Here is a 16,368-nt window from a genome sequence, read left to right as displayed (position 1 = left end):
GCAGTAACAGCAGAGTGGGTGAGTCACGAGAGCTCAGGGACTTGGAACGTGGAGTGGTCATTGGATGTCACCTGGCTAACAAATCCTTCAGGAACATTTCAACCCCACTAAAGCTGCACAAGACGACTGTTGCTGACGTGAAGTGGAAACGTGAAGGAAAACCACAGCTAAACCAGACATCGTGCACTCACGGATGCGGACCGCCGAGCATTGTTAGCACTCCGTCTTCAGGCCACAAGTGGCCCATCGGGACCATCCGACCGCCGTGTCATCCTCAGTTGAGGATGCGGATAGGAGGGACATATGGTCAGTACACCGCTCTCCCGGTTGTTATGATGGTTTTCTTTGACCAGAGCCGCTACTATTCGGTCGAGTAGCTCTCCTCATTTGGCATCACGAGGCTGAGTGCACCCCGAAAAATGGCAACAGCGCATGGCGGCTGGATGGTCACCCATCCAAGTGCCGGCCACGCCCGACAGCGCTTAACTTCGGTGATCTCACGGGAACCGGTGTATCCACTGCGGCAAGGCCGTTGCCCTGAGCATTGTAGGAGGGTGGTTGTACAAATTTGCACGAAATCAGCGGAAGAAACAACTCGTGAGTTCCAAAGTGCTACCAGCAGTCCTGCTAGAAAAATGACTGTGCGTAGGAAGTTAAGAAGAAAGGCGTACAGTGGTCGAAGAAGGAAAGAAGGATGAGTACAGTTCAGTGTTCCGTTGGCAACGGGCTTATTGGATGCGGAGCGCAAACTCGAATTCAGTAAGGAATGGGAAGGAAATCGGCCGTGTCCATTTCCGAGGAACCATTTGGCTGAAACTATTTAGGGAAATAGCGGAAAACCTAAATCTGGATGGCCGGTCGCGAATTTGAACCGTCCTCCTTCCGAATGCAACTCATTGAGCTAACCAGTGCGCTACTTCGCTCAGTACAACGGCCGAGCAGCTCCTCCTAAGCCACACATTTCTGTAGTCAGTGCCAAGCGACTCTTGAGGTGGTGTGAAGAGCGGCGCCACTGGACAGTGGATGTCTGGAAACGAGTGATTTGGTAGTGTGATGGAAGGGTTTGGGTTTGGTGAATGTCGGGAGAAGTGTTACCTGTCAGCACGTGTAGTACCAGTAGTGAAGTACGGAGCAGATGGTGTTTCAAGTGGTGGTCACCTTATCGAGCTTAAGAAAACACGAAATATGGAGGGATATGAACACATTGACAACATTAGGTACTGCGTGCTGTGAAGGAACACATCGGAGACGATGATTGTGTCAGCATGACAATGCACCCTGTCATCAGTGAGGCAAATAACGTTCCTGAAACGGAATGACCCGTTCAAAGTTTCGACCTGGTCCCAGTGCAACACATTAGAACGTTCACTTCGCTCTATACTCCAGCGTCCAACATCAATACCTTCTTTAGTTTCAGCTCTTAAAGGAAGAATTTAGACACTTCATTGCAAGTCTTCCCAGCAGAGTTCAAGCCGCCATAAAGGCGAAGAATGGACACACCCATATTAATAAGCACTAATAGGCGTCCGTTACTTGTGATCATATAGTGCAAGTACAAGGTCTGTTGATTACAAAGTTTACTGGCTTTCTTCCTTATAATGATTAAATATTGCAGATGTAAATTTCTGCCTCCAACCAGATACGACCTGGTTGCTGCACACCTATCCTTCGAGTACAGAATTTGGTTTGAACGATTAAGACGAAGTCAAATCAGTTTAGTATGTCTAACATTTCGGCAAAAGTCAAAGATATTATCATACGATGGTGCAACGCCCGCTTCGCTCATACGTCTGAGGCGATGTAGATTGAGCTCTCCAACTGTTTGGACTCTCCGACTTCCGGATTTGATTCGATTTTTTTTTTCTGTGCTGCCATATGAAGTATCTAATTTACGATACCACATCAGCGCCAGAGGAAACTCCGCTAGCAGAAATCCCATCAATACCAGCTGTGCTGCAACTCAGAAGAACTTAGATATTTAAATACTCGATCTAATTTTGTATGCTTGTAACAAGAATGCTGTTATTCTCCCGGCAGCTTCTCTTCTTCAAAATATTATCTGAAAGGACTCCACAAATTTTAATAGGAATTTAAGCTCACCCTTGTCCATTGCCTTAAGATATCAGATAAGCTCCCATACTGTAATGAAATTTCTGCAACTTAAGCAGTAGAGAAAACGCATTTAATCTGTCTTCACGAGACCGCAACGAATAACCACTAGCCGGTGATTTAGTAAAATAGTCTTGATTGATGTATCCAGGCGACATGTCGACCCTCTCACAGTGGACAAGCGTGTAATTATTTGTGACCATGTCCCATTCACTTCATCAAGGGAAGTGAGGCAATGCTAAAAACTCTGGACATATATAACGAACAGCTCGGTTCAGACTTTATACAGTACATGATCTCCGTGCTTTTTCTAAATCATATGAGGGGAATGCCGCGAGTCTTTCTAAAATAAGATGGTGACTGATTTCTTTCACCATCCTTGTCCTCTGCTTGTTGACAAACACATGACGCATTTTTTCGTAAATAAATTGGCTCAAAAATTAAATCCACTTCCCAAGAAAAATATTACTGAGACACGAACATGAAACACAGGAAGAATGCAAGTACTCGTAATATCATACGAGTATCTTGTATAGAATGCTTTACTTATGTGCATATTGCTACATAAGGACTGCCTAAAATCGCAATACTACCCAAGAATTGACGATGGCATACAGCTGGTGTTATCCTGCTGGAAAAAAATTCTCAAAATACCGCTCATAACTAGTGGCAGGCGCACTCAAACTCTACCCTTCACCTACAGGCTGGTGGGTAAAAGGGCGGGTTGTTAGGTACTATCTTTATTTTTTTTCAGAATGTATTCTACTGACGAGATGCTGGTGTTGAACAGAGAGGAGTTTAATAAGTGTGTTACCTGTAAGAATACAGCTGAGGACTGTACCTATCCTTGTTTGACGTCAGAGTCCAGCACAGACGCTTGCTCGACAATCACCCTGCAGCCCAGGTAATCTAAGCCTACACATGCTTCCACAACTGATGGAAACAACGCATCACTGTTTCAATTACACATCCAAATTGTGGAAAAAAAACACAAGCACTCTTAATGAATGGGACATAATGCAACACATGTACTGAGGAAAATCGCAGTCCTAAAAGATTGATGAGGGGGCAGTAGGTGGACATGCGTTCTCCTTGATCATCGATCATCGCACAATACCATCGTTATTTCGAAAGCGTCATCAGAGTAAAGAAAAAGAGAGAATTTAAACTCTGAAGTAAAATCATCAATGTAAAGCAATTTCTTTCAGATTGATGGACAGATTACATGTCCTGAGAGCGTCTCATGCTATGAGTATCTGTAAATAAACTGTCATGCATGTATGTATTACAAACATTTCAGACAGGTGAAATAACATTAGAGAATACAATTTATCACGCCATTGGCTCACATGTCGGAAAAAACACAATCATTTTATGTTCAACATCGACTTGCTGTAATTCAAGAGGACACTATGGCAAGTCTCCTTTTACCAATTGTACCTTTCCGCTCGGTCGTTTCCCTATCTGAAATTGATACATTTGGCCTTCTCCGTTAGCTTGAAACTTTGTATCATCATCATTTCAACAGCCATATTTCTACTCATCTGTGATTACGTCGATTAAAAACTGGAATGACCAGCGCTCTCTCCCAAACACATGGGAAACTATGTTGCTCCAGCAAAAATCGCTGAACTACTAGCACACCGTGGTCGATTATTATCTATTACTTTTAAGATACAGACGCAATCACCTATCTCTATCAAGATTTGGCGAAGCAAAGTACGAACATTCAGTTGTAAAAGACGATTACTCTCTGCTATATCAGCTCGAAAACTGCAGTTAAATCTGTCGTCCAATGTTAACACCTCTGTAAACATTTATTACATCCACTCGTTATACGTACGTGTTACGCTTGATATGAGGGTTTATGATATAATCTTAGACCGCGAAACAATTTCAGTAGACAGATATCAGTACTTTCACTTTTTGTAGCACCTGCTTCTCCGCTTTTACAGTCACTAAGCGACAGATTAGATTAATTTTATCGGTTAATGTTCTTTAACATTTCAGCAGATAAGATTGTGCTTTGCAATCCATTAACGGCTCTTAGCATAACCGTCTTTACTCTTGTCTTGATTTCGTTCAACTTTTGTTTGTAAGCAAAACTACAGGGTCGTGGATTGACGCTGCAACTCTTCGCTTTCTTAGAAACGTTCTCGCATTACCATTAGGTCGTGGTAAAAACTAAAGCGTTTGGGCCATATGTTACTTAGTCTTTATTCTCAGATCCGTATCGGTGAGTATATGGCTCCTTCACAGTATTTTCCGTAAAGCTGTTTGTTGGTGATTAACTGTAATTTGTAATTACGTCTTTATTCCATTTCACGAAAAACATTGTCCTGTCTTTCTTAATACATCGTTTAGGTTCTCGAAGCAATTAAATAACAATTGTTTTAAAGTCTTTAAATCCTTACCTTACACTAACTACAGCGTAAAGCGAAGGCCACTCTGCTGCTAAGAAATTAGCGTTGTGCACTTGCGCACTTCGTTTCTCTTATTAAACGATCAAAATAGTGACCAGAAACAAATTTAGTACAATTCTGAATAGATCTCGTTCTCAACTCTACCAAATATTCACTGACGGTAAATTGTTTCTACGTCTGAAGGATGATGTCGATTCAAATTTCGCGGCAGTCGCATAAGAGTGGCGCTAGTAGCGCCGCTATGAGGATGCAAATCAGGCTTGGTTTAAATATACACTGTACGGTCCTGAACGTTCGTTATCTTCGAGATTGGACGTGGTGAGCTGATGTTAGTCAAGAACGCCTTTAAGGCGACAAGGGCGCCATTATCGACTCCTCACTGTGTTTGAACGAGCTCATGTAATAGGGCTACCATAAGCTAAATGTCCCGTCCGCGATACTGCAGAAAGACTTGACAAAAATGTAGCCACTATGCGTGATTGCTGGTAGTATGAGTCACGAGAATATGCGGTCGCAAGAAGACCGGGCTCCGAACGGCCACGTAGCACTACTCAAAGGAAAAACTACCGTGTTCGCCGTATGGCTGTGGCACATCCTACTGCATCTGCAGCAGCATTTTGAGCAGCAGTTTGTACCACAGTGATACAACAAATTGTTGCAAATCTGTTAATTCAAAGACAGCTCCGAATCAGACGCCCTGTAACGTGGATTCCACTTACCCCAAACCACAACCATTTGCGACTTCAGTGGGATCAAATGGTTCAAATGGCTCTGAGCACTATGGGACTCAACTGCTGAGGTCATTAGTCCCCTAGAACTTAGAACTAGTTAAACCTAACTAACCTAAGGACATCACACACATCCATGCCCGAGGCAGGATTCGAACCTGCGACCTTAGCGGTCTCGCGGTTCCAGACTGCAGCGCCTTCGGCCGGCTGAGTGGGATCAATCGAGAGCTCACTGGAGGGCAGGCTGAAGGTCTGTTGTGTTTTCTGATGAAAGCTGGTTCAGCCTCGGTGCCAGTGATGGCCGTGTGTTGGTTAGGAGGCCAGTTGAGGGCCTGCAACCAATCTGTGTGCGTGCTAGACACACTGGACCTATATCTCGAGCTATGGTCTGGGGTGCGATTTCGTATGGCAGCAGAAGCACTCTCGTGGTCATCCCACGCACCCTGACTTAAAATCTGTACGTCACCCCAGTGATTCGACCTGTTGTGCTGCCGGACAACTCCAGCGCCATACACAAACAACATTAACCGTCCATGTATTGGCCAACCAAGCGCAATAGGCATGGTACTTATAATTTTAATTAATATTGTGTTTATACTGGTTGCTGGTGAGGAGGAAAGTTAGTTATTAGCATTTTATTAATGATCTCATTCATAAGCAGCCATATCACAGTCATCACAGTCGCTCAAGAAAGTTATAATTAAGCTTTACTTGTTTACTCAGAATCGGACGAGGACTCTCCTTGTCCGCAGTCTCGATGATTCGAAGCGATCTGCAATCCTGTGTAAATAAAATGTCTTGGTTTTCTTGCGTTGCGTAGTCAGTCGGGAAACCTCAGATCAAGCGGAAAGTTTGCTTTGATAGAGTTTAATCATCCGATGAAATAATGGAGCACTTGGATCTAATAATTGCAGGTTCGTTTCCAATTCATCGGAAGTTCCCTTCTGATTACCAACGAAACGACATCTCCGTGCAAATTTCCAATTAGAGAATACATATATAATGAAATTTCTTACACACCTTTGATGTAAATGCTCAGTATATATTTTCTTGAGTAGCATATAATATATTTTCAATCTCTTTCTTCCAGTAATCTCGATAGCAAAATTACAATTATTCAATGCGACTATTCGGCACGGAGAAGTACCTAGAAGTACTCTCAACACGCCAGAGAGAATATTACAAAGAGTAATTATGCGCTCATGGAATACTAATGGTGCTGTACTACTTTGCGCATCGATTCTGCGAGCATATAGATGGTCAAGTAGGAAACGTAATTCATTCAGAGAATTGTGCAGGGATAATTAGTAGAATATAAAGAGATATTAGATACTCCATCCCACAAACTGACATCCAGTGCCTGTGCAAAACAATTCGAGCACGTTTGCATGACTGTATTCAACATTCTGGCGGCTACACCGGTTACTAATGTAACAGTATTTCACATTTACAACGGTTTATCTCGGGCTTACATAAACCTGTGATCTTGCAATGTTAATCACTTAAATATTATATCTAGACAAGTGTATTCCCGAAATTTCATTATTCTATATTAATTATCTTTGGTGTTGCGATTTTTCTCCGTCAGTGTAGTTCTTTGATCCACTCACTTTCTGGTTTGTTTAGTCCCTAAATCATATCAAGCTTTACATAAGCTCGTCCGACAAAACGTTGATCACCCTCTTAAAAGAGCACAGGGGTCGCTTCGGAGTGCTGGAAATGGTGTAGAACTGGTACCGGCCGGACATCATTCCCTTCAACACTAACGTAAGACACGGCAGTGAAGCGTTGTGTATATCACAGTCGTTTCGATGGAACGAGCGCAGCAAGATGGGTCGACCTGGAGACGTTGCAGTGTGGCAGAAATGAGCTATCCCGTTTGGTCGTGCCCATAGCTACACTGTGAATTAAATTGCCAGATTTGTTGGTGTTCTAACGCTGATCGTCCTACTTGTCTGCAAGGTACTCTGTACCGCCCGCAACCATGTAACACGGCGTAAGAACAGTTGTTGTTCAAAAAATGGTTCAAAGGGCTCCGAGCACTATGCGACTTAACTTCTGAGGTCATCAGTCGCCTAGAACTCAGAACTAATTAAACCTAACTAACCTAAGGACATCACACACATCCATGCCCGAGGCAGGATTCGAACGTGCGACCGAAGCGGTCGCTCGGCTCCAGACTGCAGCGCCCAGAACCGCACGGCCACTCCGGCCGGCTAACAGTTGTTGTCAAAATATCCTAACCGACGGGGATTGGAGAAGAGTGTCACACCTTGCCCACGACACTCGGTGTCATACCAAACAGGAATTGTTACTGCCAGTGAATGAAAGTTTATCTGAGCCACTTTCCATGGGAACATTCCGAAGGGAACTGCATGCAATGGACGTTTACAGTCGGGTACCTGGCAAAATGCCACTCTTCAAAGCGACACATCAAGTTGCACGTCTTCTTCGGGCCAAACGATAGAAAAACTGGACAGTAATTGACTTGTGATGTGTAGTGTGGTCCGACGAATCGATATTGTACTCTCCTTAACTGATGCAAGGTGGCAGCGGCTGCCGGCCTAATGAGGTGTGTTTGGGGTGTGCATTTCAGGTGGGAGGTCGTTCTGTGGTCTTTGGGCGGATATTTTTCGTAATGTGACTTAGGTATACTCATCCAAGTTATCTTGAACATGGATCTGGATGTATATTCCACGATCTTGTTGACCAAGAATTGCCCTTTATTCTTCATCTTCATTATGAGTATGATGTGAATACTCTCGCCTTCCAAAAATGACAACAGCCGTGTTCACAGGGTTGTTTGCGTAAGTTCTTGTTTTGACGAACTCTCGGGCATCCTAAAGGCGCTTCGACAGACTTACTATATCACACGATTCCAATCCTATAGAAAATATCTGTAAGTTTTTGGAACAGAGGGTGAAGATTAGCAATGGACATCCCTCAGTTTGGTAGCTCTGCGAGATCATAAATGAGTGGCATCAGCTAGATATAGTTTACCTGATGAAACTTGTTGATTTTCTTCCTCGCCCCACTAAGACCCTTTACGAGGCTAGAGGCTGTGTTTAAGGTGTTAGTGTGACATCACCTAGGAATGACTAATTTTTTGTTCTGTCTTCCTATTGCGCAACGTCTGCTTCTTCATACCTACAAGAAGAATGGCGCCCTTCATTCCGCCAATGACCATCAATGGGCATATATACTACCACAGTAGCGGAGAGTGTTGTTCTATGGGTTTTCATACTTTCGCCTCTAGCCATCCATGTACCAGAAGTTTAATGTATTTTCTTATTCCATTTTTTTTTTAATGATGCCCGTGTGGGGTTTGCTAGGCCCCCATCGGGCGCCTCCCCAGGTGGCGGATAGGGGAATGCTCTCTAGGTGTAGAGGGTACTGGGGAAATAAAATACCCGGGGTGGACCAAAACTAGCACGGGCAGGAGAGGCTCGCTCAGCCGCGGTGAAGGCAACCCTCCTAGGGGTACAGTACCCCAAAATCAAGACTCCTGGTCCTCCAGGTTGGGGGTTGTGCTGAGGGCTACCAACCCACTCATTTAAAAATACGAAACGGTCAGGATACTCAACGCCAGCCTCGGAAACAGGAAAGGATTTACTGGAACAAGAACTGGCAAAGCTACAAGGAATGCTCTTCTGCATCATGGAATATTAGAAGCCTGTATCGCCCTGGAACTGCCCAAATACTAGGAAACGGATTAAGAAAATACAGAGTGCAACTGGTAGTTCTCCAAGAAATAAGATGGCAGGGAACAGGCTCACCGAAAATAGCAGACAGGACAATAATGTATGGAGATTGCGGTCAGCGCCATGAACTTGGAACCGGTTTCTACACTCATAAACCAATAGATGACTCAATAAGGGAGTTCAAACATGTTAATAACCGTATATCATACATAACTATTCAGACGCAGTGGTTAGACATTACATTTCTAAATTCACACGCACCCACAGAAGATAAGGATGACAAAACGAAGGAAGAATTCTACAGCCAACTGAAACAAACGTACAACTCATTAAGTAGGCACAATGTGAAAATAGTGTTAGGAGATTTTAATGCCAAAGTAGGAAAGGAAGAAATCTACAAGCCAACCATTGGCAATTTTAGCTTACACGAGGAAAGCTGAGATAATGGGGTTCGACTTGTAAACTTTGCAATGACAAATGGTCTCACGATAAGCAGCACAAAATTTCAACATAAACGCATTCATTTAGGAACATCGCTATCACCAGATGGAAAGGTAGTCAATCAAATATATCATGCAGTTATCCAGAAACGATCCCAAAGCAGTATTAAAGATGTCAGAACCTTTAGGGGAGCGGATCGTGACACAGACCACATGTTAATCATATCAAAAATCAAAGTGAAACTCAAAAGAAAAGTAAATAGAAATAGAGAAGAAATTACAAGATGTAACATAGGAAACCTGGCGAAAGTAAATATAAAAGAAAATTTTACAAAAGAAAGTGAGAGCAAGCTAACAAAACCGAGACTGACCAAACAGAACCACAGGATGTCGAAAGCAGATGGAGACACCTGAAGGGCTGTATTCAAGAAGCACTTCCAAAATCATAGGTAAAAGAAAACGACCTAAAAATACTCGGCTTAACATAAACTGTCGTGAAAAAGAGCTGGAAAGGAGGAAAGCGAGGAAGGCGTGGATTAAAGAAAGGGACAATATGACATTGAAGGAAAGATACTATAAACCCCGCCAAGTAACGCAAAGAACCTTAAGACAAGAGAAAAGGGAATACTATAACAATATGATCAGAGAAGCAGAGGATGATCTCCAACATCACAGGACAAGGCAGATGTATCAAAATATAAAAAAATCCTTTGGTAAATTCAATAAAATGGAACAGTTTATAAAGGATCAGGATGGGAAAATATTGACCAACAAAAGTGACACATACAAAAATATGGAAGACATACTTTTCACCACTTCTCAATTGCAGTGACCCACACTATTACTTTAAATTGGAAGAACCTGATACAATTGATACAGCTGATACAGTTACTACCCCATCAGTAAATGAAATACAGCAAGCAATAAAGAAATTAAAGAATAACAAGGTTTGTGGCGACGACCAGATATACGCTGAGTTATTAAAGAATGGAGGCCCACAACTGGCATTAGAAATACAGGCGTTAATAGAAACAATTTTGAAGACAGAAACCATTCCTGCAGATTGGAAAACTACAATTATGTGCCCCATATTTAAGAAGAATGACGAACTTGTTTATGATAACTACAGATGAATTGCCTTACTGGATGTCACCTACAAAATCTTATCGAGCTGCCTATTAAACAGGCTGATTCCAATAACAGAAGAACTGATTGGGGACTACCAATGCGGTTTCCGCAGTAATAGATCCACATTAGTTTACTTATTCACCCTAAGATAAGTAACTGAGAAGGCGTGGGAATTCAATTTAGATGTCCACATATTATTCGTAGATTTTAAAATGGCCTATGATAGCATACACCGACAGACTCTCCTAAATGTAATGAAAGAATTTAAAATACCATCTAATTTAATCAGGTTAGTTAAAATGTGTATAGACGAAACTTTATATTGCATAAAGACACCGGTAGGAGAAACTGAAGATTTTAAAGTGTACACTAGACTGAGACAAGAGGATGCCATTTCACCTATTTTATTTAACCTTGTCTTAGAGAAGGTCGAGAGAGAATTTTCTAAAACCAGTCCACAAGGGATCCAGCTACAGGATGTGAACATTACAAGACATACCTATGCAGATGACGTAGCACTAATAAGTAGTTCTAAAACAGAATTACTCAAACTGCTGAGAAAAATGGATTACATGTTAATGAAGAAAAGACAGAATACCCGCGCATGAGTAAGAAAACCAGAAAAGGTGCACCTTTGACTGTAAATGGATTCAATTTCAAGACTGTTGACCACTTGAAGTACCTAGAAAGTCTTTTTAGTAACAACAACAGAACAGACACAGAAATAGATGCCCGTTTAGCAAGAGCAAACAAGACACTTTTTAGTTTCATCAGAATTCTAAGAAAAAGATCACTTAGCAGTAACTTAAGAACCCTCTTATATCAATCGACCATTATACCTGTGATGTTATATGGATGTGAAACATTAATATTTAGAAAGAAAGTTGAATAAAAACTGTTAATTATCGAAAGAAAAGTATTAAAGGGAAATTTTTGGAATCGTATACGACGAAAATAACATACAATGGAGAATAATAAGAAATGAAAAATTAAGAGGGCTGTACAAACACCGTAACATCGTCTGAGTGCTCAAGAGGAGAAGGTTGAATTGGGCAGGCCATGTAGCAAGAATGACAGAGAATAGACTACCTAGAATGGCATTCAGCAGAACAATAGATGGAACGAGAGGAAGAGGAAGACCCAGAATCAGATGGCGGGATAACATTCGGGAGGGCACAATGAGGATGAACAGCAACAGCAACTGAACATACAGTGCATTGGTCAGACAGAAGTGGAAGAGGCTCATAGAGCAGTCGTATGGTCGATAAGGCTCTTGACATATGTAAATAATACATAATAAATAAATAAAAATAACTTTCAAACGATGACATTGCCTTTTTATTTGCTGCAGTCTTTTTCTGAAAATACAAAAACTACTCCAGAAAATTAACGTTGTTCCACATGTAAAAACATATTCCAACGAACAACATGGTCATGTACCTACACTATATGATCAAAAATATCCGACCGAACACCCCCGAAAACATATGTTTTTCATATTATGTGGTTTGTGCTGCCACCTACTGCCAGGTACTCCATATCAGCGACCTCAGTAGTCATCAGACTTCGTGAGAGAGCAGAATGAGGCGCTCTGCGGCACTCACGGACTTCGAACGTGGTCAGATGATTGGGTGTCACTTGTGTCGTACGTCTGTACGCGAGATTTCCACACTCCTAAACATCCCTAGGTCCACTGTTTCCGATGTGATAATGAAGTGGAAACGTGAAGGGGCACGTACAGCACAAAAGCGTATAGGCCGACCACGTCTGTTGACTGACAGAGACCACCTACAGTTGCAGAGGGTCGTAATGTGTAACAGGCAAACATCTACCTAGACCGTCACTGAGGAATTCAAATATGCACCAGGATCCACTGTAAGTACTATGACAGTTGGGCGGGAGGCGAGAAAACTTTGATTTCATGGTCGAGCAGCTGCTCGTAAGTCACACATCACGCCGGTAAATGCCAGAAAACGCCTCGCGTGGTGTAAGGAGCGTAAACATTGGACGGCTGAACAGTGGAAAAACTTTGTGTGGAGTGACGAAAAAAAAATCACGGTAGGGGCCTACACAATGTGGCGATCCGATGGCAGGGTGTGGGTATGGTGAATACCCGGTGAACGTCATCTGCCAGAGTGTGAAGTGCCAACTGTAAAATTCGGCGGCGGTGGTGTTATGGTGTAGGAATGGGCTGCCATTCCCCAAGAAACCGTCCAGCACTTGCTTGAACGTATGCATGCCAGAGTGTAACCTTAATCAGGGCTAAGGGTGGGCCAACACCATATTGAATTCCAGCATTACCGATGGAGGGCGCCACGAAATTTTAAGTCGTTTTCAGCCAGGTGTCCGGATACTTTTGATCACATAGTGTAGGAACAAATTTTCTAACGAAATTTAAAAACGTTGCAATGAGACAATCTTGTCAATACTCTACTTAGTCTTCTCGTTGTTACATTATCACTGTAGTACACACCAGCAATCAATAAGTAAAATCAAGTTAAGCCAAAGTATTATCATGAACCAGTTGTGTACAAGTTAAACACATTTTGAAACTGAAGCTAGTGGAAACTAACACAAATTTCCATTTTCAAGACAGCTAGCATTGTTAAGACACGAACTAAATTCAGTCAATTATCAAATATCACATATTCCATCGTAGATCGCTTTCTCCCTCCTATCGTGTTTGACTGAACTCGACAGTAGCACAGCTGTTCTGGGACTTTGTGGAGAGCTGTATCAAGAGACACTTGTTTCATAGAATCGCACTGGCCGAGTTGCCCGAGCATATGTTGCAGACAACGTTGTACTGTTACAGCACCAGGGAAGAAATTAGAAAAAAATTATTGAAACTCACTCACACAGCCACAGAAAAACAAAATCATGCCACACACAGAGGCAGAAGCAGAAAGCGAGCCAGTATGCCACAAGTGGGTCAGGTCGTCGACACGTTACGAAACCACCTGTCGTGTAAGGATATGCATTCAACAGGGAGGAAGCAGTGACAGTAAACTGAAGTAACTGAGACAAGCATATTCATTAGCCCGTAAGACATGTTGCAAGAATCTCCATCTCTTTCACAAGGAACAGTGAGCAACTGACTCAGCAGTTACCAGTCTGTTAAGTGACTATAGCAGAATAAGGAGGACACACATGGTCATAACAAACCAGGCCCCATGTCACAGCCTCACGAAAGCTCCCTTTAAATTCCCCCTGCCCTCCAGCTCTCATCATGAGTTGATCATTGGGATCGATAGCATTCACAGTAATAGCACTTGACTCCATGATTATGATACTATAGTGAATCTATGTTCTAGATGCCCCAGCACACACTATGAATTAGCAGAAGACGCACTCTAGATGATGGACTTCACCTGATGAACTTCATGCCGCTCGCCGCCTATCATCTACTGATGGAGGAACTGACGGTCTTCCGACAACTACGTATCACACGGTGCTAACAGCACTGAACTTGAACATGGAAGCCAGCAATAGGGCCTCTTGAGGTCCACATGCTTGTTCAACATTCAGATGCCTCCAGATGCTGAAACCTACAAGCCGGTAGGGAGAAGATCAACTGACCACTCGACTACCAACACCAGGTACATCGTGGATGGGTTATCAAGGGTCACCGAAGAATTCGGAGAGGGCCCAAGGACACGCCAACAGCCAGCCTGAGACCACTTCGCTCTGGACAATGGACAATGGCTGCACCTCCTCGCCAGGAAAACCTGCCGTGGTACTGGGGTCACTAAAAATTTACATTCCTTACCATTCACAAGCCCATCAAACAGCATTCCCTCTCTGCATTAGTGTCCCACAACGAAAACAATTCTTTTCAGCGGCAAAAATTCGTTTATCATTGCATACTCATGTAGCAATATCTGTTTCCTGCAAATGCGTGGCAACACGTAGTGCAGTATACAAATCATCTAGATTTTCCATTATTACTCTTCTCGAAACTCCGCAGGAATTCCTCACAAAAACACATTGAGAGCTTTGTTTTCTGCCTCCCCGAATATGACGCGATCCGCCTCTGTATTTCCTGTCAATGTGACTCGGCCCTCAGTGCTATAGTCTTATTACCCCTCCCCATATACTCTCATCTGTCCATTACGCCATATATTGCTGGTGTGAGATGATGACGTACATGACATATTTCCTACTAGAACCAGGTCAGATCTACCTGCTGAACTGGACTGGCGCATCGATCATGATAGGTGTGGTTTTAACTTCTTTCACGTATCTGATAATTTGTTAAAACATAACTGACACAATAGAGTTTACACTTACGGTAGAGAGATAGCATACAAGTCATCTCTCCCTTAGACTAAGATAACGTGGTGTCTAGAAAGCCAGTCGATCATAGAAACGAGTATCATAATCGCATTTCTCAAGGATCCATCAGTTGTGGACACTGCAAACCTCCAGCACGAAAAAAAGTAGGATCCAATCATACATGCAACGATTACAGCACTTTAACATCTACCAGAATTTTGCTCTGATTCTCCGTCAGATCTTAACTCAGTTAAATATGTGCACATTGCTTGCTTGGAAAATCAGTCTTCCACTCACTACTGCCGCTTACGCTCGAATCGTTCAAAAACGGCTGGTGGAAGGTATATTCCATGGTACCATATATTCTAATTTATACCTGTTATATTCGGTTATGAATGTAGTAATTGAATGCTACTATTACTTCAGCCGAAACATATGCAGTAGAAGAGAAATGCTTCCCTGCTATAGCTCCTTAAAGTTAGCCATTGTATGCTTTGATAATTAAATACATGTCTGATAGGGCGGCACTAAAACAGAAATGTACCAATACAATAAGTAATAAGAAATAACATTCATGAAGAGTATGGTACAAAATGATACTTAACTTTGAATTGTGGCGCTATATGTACTAAACCTAACACAAGTGTATCTAAATAAGTCTACTGCCTCTGAGACGTCTATAATTGTCATTATAATTGATAGCAATCTGCAGACATTATGTTAATGATCCTGTTTCTCCATAACTTGCGATTTGTAATTCAAAAGATAGTCTTCAGAGTGCTGTAAAGAGCTGACTGCAGGCACTGAACTCAACCGAACTATCTAATCGCTAGTTCGGAACTGTTGGTTGGTTGATTTGGGTGAAATGACCAAACAGCGGTCCCTTCAGAACTGTCTGTATGTCTGTGGTGAATGGTGTTTTGGTGCCCGTTGGCCGAAGGATTTTCCTGTTCGTCAGTCAAGACGGAAGTAAAGTAGTCTGCAGCTGACAGCGCTCCCTATGGCAGCTGTACACACCATGAGCGGATGTGTACGACGCGCTGAAGGAAGCAGGAAGATGTCCGGGTTTGTGAGTACCATCTGGAGGTCACCGCCCAGAACTGAGAGACGCTAGGCATGTGCTTGTGTGATGGCGGCCTGTCGCTCTACTTGCGTGTGTCTTGCTTGCTACACAACTTTCACCGCCTTGGGAGGGGAAGCTGATGAAGTCTGTTGGTTTCCTTAGTGGCCTGCTTTCTTGCTTGCAAGCGTGCATATTTGTTGGCGCGAATATGTGTTCCTCCTTCTGGTAGTCACCTGCGGCATCATGGGAAACCCACTTAAGATCACGCCGAGGAGGCGGCCAGCAAGCGTTCGCCGTTTCGGAGTCTGTATTTTGGTATGAGGAGGGAGGCCCAACATTCACTTCTATCGGTTCGTCACAGGCTCAATGCAGCTCGGGCCCGCTGCTGGAGGCGCTAGCAGGGGTGCTGCCAGCTACATTCGAGGATACCTCAGGCGGCTGATTCCATATGGATCTTCTGACTGTGTAAAAGAAAGCTGCCTAGGAATTCTGCCCAGATGC

The 16,368-nt window shown here is 43.0% G+C and overlaps 1 pseudogene; it reads right to left on the bottom strand.

The window, feature by feature from the left end:
* Positions 1-420: 420 nt before the first annotated feature.
* LOC124723958 lies at positions 421-537 on the bottom strand (annotated as a pseudogene).
* Between the last annotated feature and the right edge of the window lie 15,831 nt (positions 538-16,368).

This window comes from Schistocerca piceifrons, chromosome X (genome assembly GCF_021461385.2).
Source record: "Schistocerca piceifrons isolate TAMUIC-IGC-003096 chromosome X, iqSchPice1.1, whole genome shotgun sequence".
In the NCBI taxonomy this organism is placed as follows: domain Eukaryota; kingdom Metazoa; phylum Arthropoda; class Insecta; order Orthoptera; family Acrididae; genus Schistocerca; species Schistocerca piceifrons.
The sequence above is the reverse complement of the archived record's forward strand: the minus strand, read 5'-3'. Positions and strand labels throughout refer to the sequence as shown.